Source organism: Fundulus heteroclitus, chromosome 7 (genome assembly GCF_011125445.2).
Source record: "Fundulus heteroclitus isolate FHET01 chromosome 7, MU-UCD_Fhet_4.1, whole genome shotgun sequence".
NCBI classification, from domain to species: domain Eukaryota; kingdom Metazoa; phylum Chordata; class Actinopteri; order Cyprinodontiformes; family Fundulidae; genus Fundulus; species Fundulus heteroclitus.
This window is the reverse complement of record NC_046367.1, coordinates 41843319-41849816: the sequence shown is the minus strand read 5'-3', so window position 1 is coordinate 41849816 and position 6498 is coordinate 41843319. Positions and strand designations below refer to the sequence as shown.

Sequence of the window (6498 nt, the reverse complement as noted above, 5' to 3'; positions counted from 1 at the left end):
GATCCTGTAAATATTATAAAATATTAGATCTGACAAAGAGAATGAATTTTGTTCCTCCATTGTAATTTATGATTTTATCAAAACATATCAGTTCTGAATTTTAAATATTTTCCTTCAGGTCTGTTATGTAATCTTCAGTTGGACCACAAACTTCAACATTAACAGTGAAAGAGCCAGTTCTAACAAATAGGTTTTGAACCTTGATTTAAAGGAGCTCAGGTTTTCAAACTTTTACAGTAAACTGGGAGTTTGTTCCACATTAGTGGAGCATAGGAAACTCATGCTGCTTCTCCTTGTTTAGTTCTGGTTCTGGTTCTGCAGAGCAGGCTGGAGCCCAGAAGACCTGAGTGGTCTGGAGGGTTGATGCCCTGATAGAAGTCTGTGATGTATTTAGTGCTAAGCCATTCAGGGATTTATAGACTAACAGAATATTTAAAGTCTATTCTCTGAGAATCAGGGAGCCAGTGGAAGGACTTTAGAACCGGGTCGATGTTCTCTACTTTCTTAGTGTTAGTGAGGACGCAAGCCAGCAGTGTTCTAGATCAGCATTTACACATTTATAGCCTGTATATACATATACTTACAGTTATAAAACACTCATAGCCCATATATACTTAGATTCATTATATTTAGAACTATAGCACAATCATAAGAATTTACTGTGGACTGCTGAAGCACTTCTGATGGAATGAAAACCGAGTTTAATGTTGTACTTCTGACATGTGAAAGGACGATAAGTTTAATTCTATTCTATTCTAAAACCTGGAAATATTACCTTAAATCATGTTGCTTTTGTTCATGTGTGTCCATACTCTTGAGTCCTTCAGAGTAAGTAATAAATAGAAGGGAATTTATTTGTGACTAATTAGTTGAATTGAATAAAAGAACAAAGTTGACTCTAAAGACAATTAATCACAGCAAAATCAGAAAAATTTTTAGCACATTGCTCTTTGGTAACTTTTCTACTCCTAAAATTTTGGAAAACTTTCTTTTAATATTCAATATCTTGGAACAGAAATCACCTTTGTTGCAAGGCTTCAGTTTCCTTCTCCTTTACAGCAGGTCTGTGGAGTTAAAAATGAGCAGCAATTAATGCAACAATTATAGACTGAATGGTTCTTATTCATCCTTTCTGTTGAATTTACTGCTGAACATTTTTTGTTTTCTGACATCTGCACACTTTTGGCACTGATCTAGAGTTGATGTTAACTAGATTAAACATGGGTTTAAAGGTAAAACCATGAAAATATTTACCTTAAGTCACGTTCCTTTTGTTCATCTGTATCCATCTCTGGGGTCCTTCAGATAATTAAACAAGTACAAGAGGATTTTGTTGTGTAACTAATTAGTTAAATTGAATAAAAAACACAAAACGACACTAAAGACAATAAATCAAAGCAGACTTAAAGAAGTTAGCGCGTTACACAATTGTAACCTATCTGATTCCCAAAATTTAGAAAACTTTCTTTTAATATTCAACATCTTGGAAGAGAAACCACCTTTGCTGCAAGGCTTCAGCTTCAGCCTCAGTTTCCGTTTCTTTTAGAGCAGGTCTGTGGAGTAAAACAACCAGCATGAAAACCAGCTTACACTGAATAAACTTCAGGACTTATTGACTGAATAACAATCTCAGTAAGACAAGACAATAGCTCACTGGAATTGTTCCTGTTGAATTTACTGCATATTATTTTCATTGTACTGGTTTTTATATATGCTACATTCATCAATATTTAAAGGAGATCTCAATGCTATTATACATTGTTTTTTAAACTAAAATCGGGTGAATATTTAACTGGAGTAAAGTTGCTTTTGTTCAACAGATTCCATTCTTGGATCCTGTAAATATTATAAAATATTAGATCTGACAAAGAGAATGAATTTTGTTCCTCCATTGTAATTTATGATTTTATCAAAACATATCAGTTCTGAATTTTAACAAATTTTCCTTCAGGTCTGTGTGTAGTCTTCAGTTGGACCACAAACTTCAACATTAACAGTGAAAGACAGTTCTAAACAAATAGGTTTTGAACCTTGATTTAAAGGAACTCAGGTTTTCAGAACTTTTACAGTAATTTGGGAGTTTGTTCCACATCAGTGAAGCATAGTAACTAAATGCTGCTTCTCCATGTCTGGTTCTGGTTCTGGTTCTGCAGAGCAGCCTGGAGCCAGAAGACCTGAGTGGTCTGGAGGGTTGATGCCCTGATAAGAAGTCTGTCATGTATTTAGGTGCTAAGCCATTCAGGGATTTATAGACTAACAGAAAATTTAAAGTCTATTCTGTGAGATCCAAGGAGCCAGTGGAAGGACTTTAGAACCGGGTCGATGTTCTCTACTTTCTTAGTGTTAGTGAGGACGCAGCCAGCAGCGTTCTGGATCAGCATTTACACATTTATAGCCTGTATATACATATACTTACAGTTATAAAACACTCATAGCCCATTCATACTTAGATTAATTTATATTTACAACTATAGCACAATCATAGGAATGTTACTGTGGACTACTGAAGCACTTCAGGATGGATGAAAACTGAGTTTAATGTTTGTACTTCTGACATGTGAAATGACGATAAAGTTGAATTCTATTCTATTCTAAAACCATGGAAATATTTACCTTAAATCATGTTGCTTTTGTTCATGTGTGTCCATCTCTTGAGTCCTTCAGATAAGGAATAAATAGAAGGGAATTTCTTTGTGACTAATTAGTTGAATTGAATAAAAGAACAAAATTGACTCTAAAGACAATTAATCACAGCAAACTCAGAAAAATTTCAGCACATTGCTCTTTGGTAACTTTTCTGACTCCTAAAATTTTGGAAAACTTTCTTTTAATATTCAATATCTTGGAACAGAAATCACCTTTGTTGCAAGGCTTCAGTTTCCTTCTCCTTTAAAGCAGATCTGTGGAGTTAAAAATGAGCAGCAATTAATGCAACAATTATAGACTGAATGGTTCTTATTCATCCTTTCTGTTGAATTTACTGCTGAACATTTTTTGTTTTCTGACATCTGCACACTTTTGGCACTGATCTAGAGTTGATGTCAACTGGATTAAACATGGGTTTAAAGGTAAAACTATGAAAATATTTACCTTAAGTCATGTTCCTTTTGTTCATCTGTATCCATCTCTGGGGTCCTTCAGATAATTAAACAAGTACAAGAGGATTTTGTTGTAACTAATTAGTTAAATTGAATAAAAACACAAAATGACACTAAAGACAATAAATCAAAGCAGACTTAAAGAAGTTAGTGCGTTACACAATTGTAACTTATCTGATTCCCAAAATTTAGAAAACTTTCTTTTAATATTCAACATCTTGGAAGAGAAACCACCTTTGCTGCAAGGCTTTAGCTTCAGCTTCAGTTTCTGTTTCTTTTAGAGCATGTCTGTGGAGTAAAACAACCAGCATGAAAACCAGCTTACACTGAATAAACTTCAGGACTTAGTGACTGAATAACAATCTCAGTAAGACAAGAAAATAGCTCACTCGAATTGTTCCTGTTGAATTTACTGCATGTTATTTTCATTGTACTGTTCTTTAATATGTGCTACATTCATCATTATTTAAAGGAGATCTCAATGCTATTATAAATTGTTTTTAAACTAAAATCGGGTGAATATATTTAACTGGAGTAAAGTTGCTTTTGTTCAACAGATTCCATTCTTGGATCCTGTAAATATTATAAAACATTAGATCTGACAAAGAGAATGAATTTTGTTCCTGCATTCTAATTCATGATTTTATCAAAACATATCAGTTCTGAATTTTAACAAATTTTCCTTCAGGTCTGTGATGTAATCTTCAGTTGGACCACAAACTTCAACAATAACAGTGAAAGACAGTTCTAAACAAATAGGTTTTTAACCTTGATTTAAAGGAACTCAGGTTTTCAGAACTTTTACAGTAAACTGGGAGTTTGTTCCACATCAGTGGAGCATAGGAACTAAATGCTGCTTCTCCATGTCTGGTTCTGGTTCTGGTTCTGCAGAGCAGGCTGGAGCCAGATGACCTTAGTGGTCTGGATGGTTGATGCCCTGATAAGAAGTCTGTGATGTATTTAGGTGCTAAGCCATTCAGGGATTTATAGACTAACATAATATTTAAAGTCCATTCTCTGAGATCCAGGGAGCCAGAGGAAGGACTTTAGAACCGGGTCGATGTTCTCTACTTTCTTAGTGTTAGTGAGGACGCAGCCAGCAGCGTTCTGGATCAGCATTTACACATTTATAGCCTGTATATACATATACTTACAGTTATAAAACACTCATAGCCCATATATACTTAGATTAATTTATATTTACAACTATAGCACAATCATAAGAATGTTACTGTAGACTACTGAAGCACTTCTGGATGGATGAAAACTGAGTTTAATGTTTGTACTTCTGACATGTGAAATGACGATAAAGTTGAATTCTATTCTATTCTAAAACCATGGAAATATTTACCTTAAATCATGTTGCTTTTGTTCATCTGTGTCCATCTCTTGGGTCCTTCAGATAAGTAATAAATAGAAAGTGATTTTTTTGTGACTAATTAGTTGAATTGAATAAAATAACAAAATTGACTCTAAAGACAATTAATCACAGCAAAATCAGAAAAAATTCAGCACATTGCTCTTTGGTAACTTTTCTGACTCCTAAAATTTTGCAAAACTTTCCTTTAATATTAAATATCTTGGAACAGAAATCACCTTTGCTGCAAGGCTTCAGTTTCCTTCTCTTTTAAAGCAGATCTGTGGAGTTACAAATGAGCAGCAATTAATGCAACAATTATAGACTGAATGGTTCTTATTCATCCTTTCTGTTGAATTTGCTGCTGAACATTTTTTGTTTTCTGACATCTGCACACTTTTGGCATTGATCTAGAGTTGATGTTAACTGGTTTAAACATGGGTTTAAAGGTAAAACCATGAACATATTTACCTTAAGTCATGTTCCTTTTGTTCATGTGTATCCATCTCTAGGGTCCTTCAGATAATTAAAGAAATACAAGAGGATTTTGTTGTAACTAATTAGTTAAATTGAATAAAAACACAAAACGACACTAAAGACAATAAATCAAAGCAGACTTAAAGAAGTTAGCGCATTACACAATTGTAACTTATCTGATTCCCAAAATTTAGAAAACTTTCTTTTAATATTCAACATCTTGGAAGAGAAACCACCTTTGCTGCAAGGCTTCAGTTTCAGTTTCCGTTTCTTTTAGAACAGGTCTGTGGTTGTAAAACAACCAGCATGAAAACCAGCTTACACTGAATAAACTTCAGGACTTATTGACTCAATAACAATCTCAGTAAGACAAGACAATAGCTCACTCAAATTGTTCCTGTTGAATTTACTGCATATTATTTTCATTGTACTATTCTTTAATATATGCTACATTCATCATTATTTAAAGGAGATCTCAGTGCTATTATAAATTGTTTTTAAACTAAAATCGGGTTAATATTTAACTGGAGTAAAGTTGCTTTTGTTCAACAGGTTCCATTATTGGATCCTGTAAATATTATAAAATATTAGATCTGACAAAGAGAATGAATTTTGTTCCTGCATTCTAATTTATGATTTTATCCAAACATATCAGTTCTGAATTTTAAGATATTTTCCTTCAGGTCTGTGATGTAATCTTTAGTTGGACCACAAACTTCAACATTAACAGTGAAAGACAGTTCTAAACAAATAGGTTTTTAACCTTGATTTAAAGGAACTCAGGTTTTCAGAACTTTTACAGTAATTTGGGAGTTTGTTCCACATCAGTGAAGCATAGGAACTAAATTCTGCTTCTCCATGTCTGGTTCTGGTTCTGGTTCTGCAGAGCAGGCTGGAGCCAGATGACCTGAGTGGTCTGGAGGGTTGATGCCCTGATACGAAGTCTGTGATGTATTTAGGTGCTAAGCCATTCAGGGATTTATAGACTAACAGAATATTTAAAGTCCATTCTCTGAGATCCAGGGAGCCAGTGGAAGGACTTTAGAACCGGGTCGATGTTCTCTACTTTCTTAGTGTTAGTGAGGACGCAGCCCGCAGCGTTCTGGATCAGCATTTACACATTTATAGCCTGTATATACATATACTTACAGTTATAAAACACTCATAGCCCATACATATTTAGATTAATTTATATTTACAACTATAGCACAATCATAGGAATGTTACTGTGGACTACTGAAGCACTTCTGGATGGATGAAAACTGAGTTTAATGTTTGTACTTCTGACATGTGAAATGACCATAAATTCTATTCTATTCTAAAACCATGGAAATATTTACCTTAAATCATGTTGCTTTTGTTCATCTGTGTCCATCTCTTGAGTCCTTCAGAAAAGTAATAGATAGAAGGGAATTTCTTTGTGACTAAATAGTTGAATTGAATAAAAGAACAAAATTGACTCTAAAGACAAATAATCACAGAAAAAGCAGAAAAATTTCAGCACATTGCTCTTTGGTAACTTTTCTGACTCCTAAAATTTTGGAAAACTTTCCTTTAATATTAAAT

The 6498-nt window shown here is 33.8% G+C and overlaps 2 long non-coding RNA genes across 2 annotated transcripts; both read right to left on the bottom strand.

Moving 5' to 3' along the window:
• Positions 1 to 1506: 1506 nt before the first annotated feature.
• LOC118563779 lies at positions 1507 to 3135 on the bottom strand. The gene is made up of 4 exons (XR_004931432.1): positions 3091 to 3135; positions 2859 to 2900; positions 2614 to 2658; positions 1507 to 1553 (listed from the first exon to the last, which is right to left on the bottom strand). It is a non-coding gene; the product is annotated as an uncharacterized LOC118563779 (long non-coding RNA).
• A 1314-nt stretch (positions 3136 to 4449) lies between these two features.
• Positions 4450 to 4974, bottom strand: LOC118563776. The gene is made up of 3 exons (XR_004931427.1): positions 4927 to 4974; positions 4695 to 4736; positions 4450 to 4494 (listed from the first exon to the last, which is right to left on the bottom strand). It is a non-coding gene; the product is annotated as an uncharacterized LOC118563776 (long non-coding RNA).
• Between the last annotated feature and the right edge of the window lie 1524 nt (positions 4975 to 6498).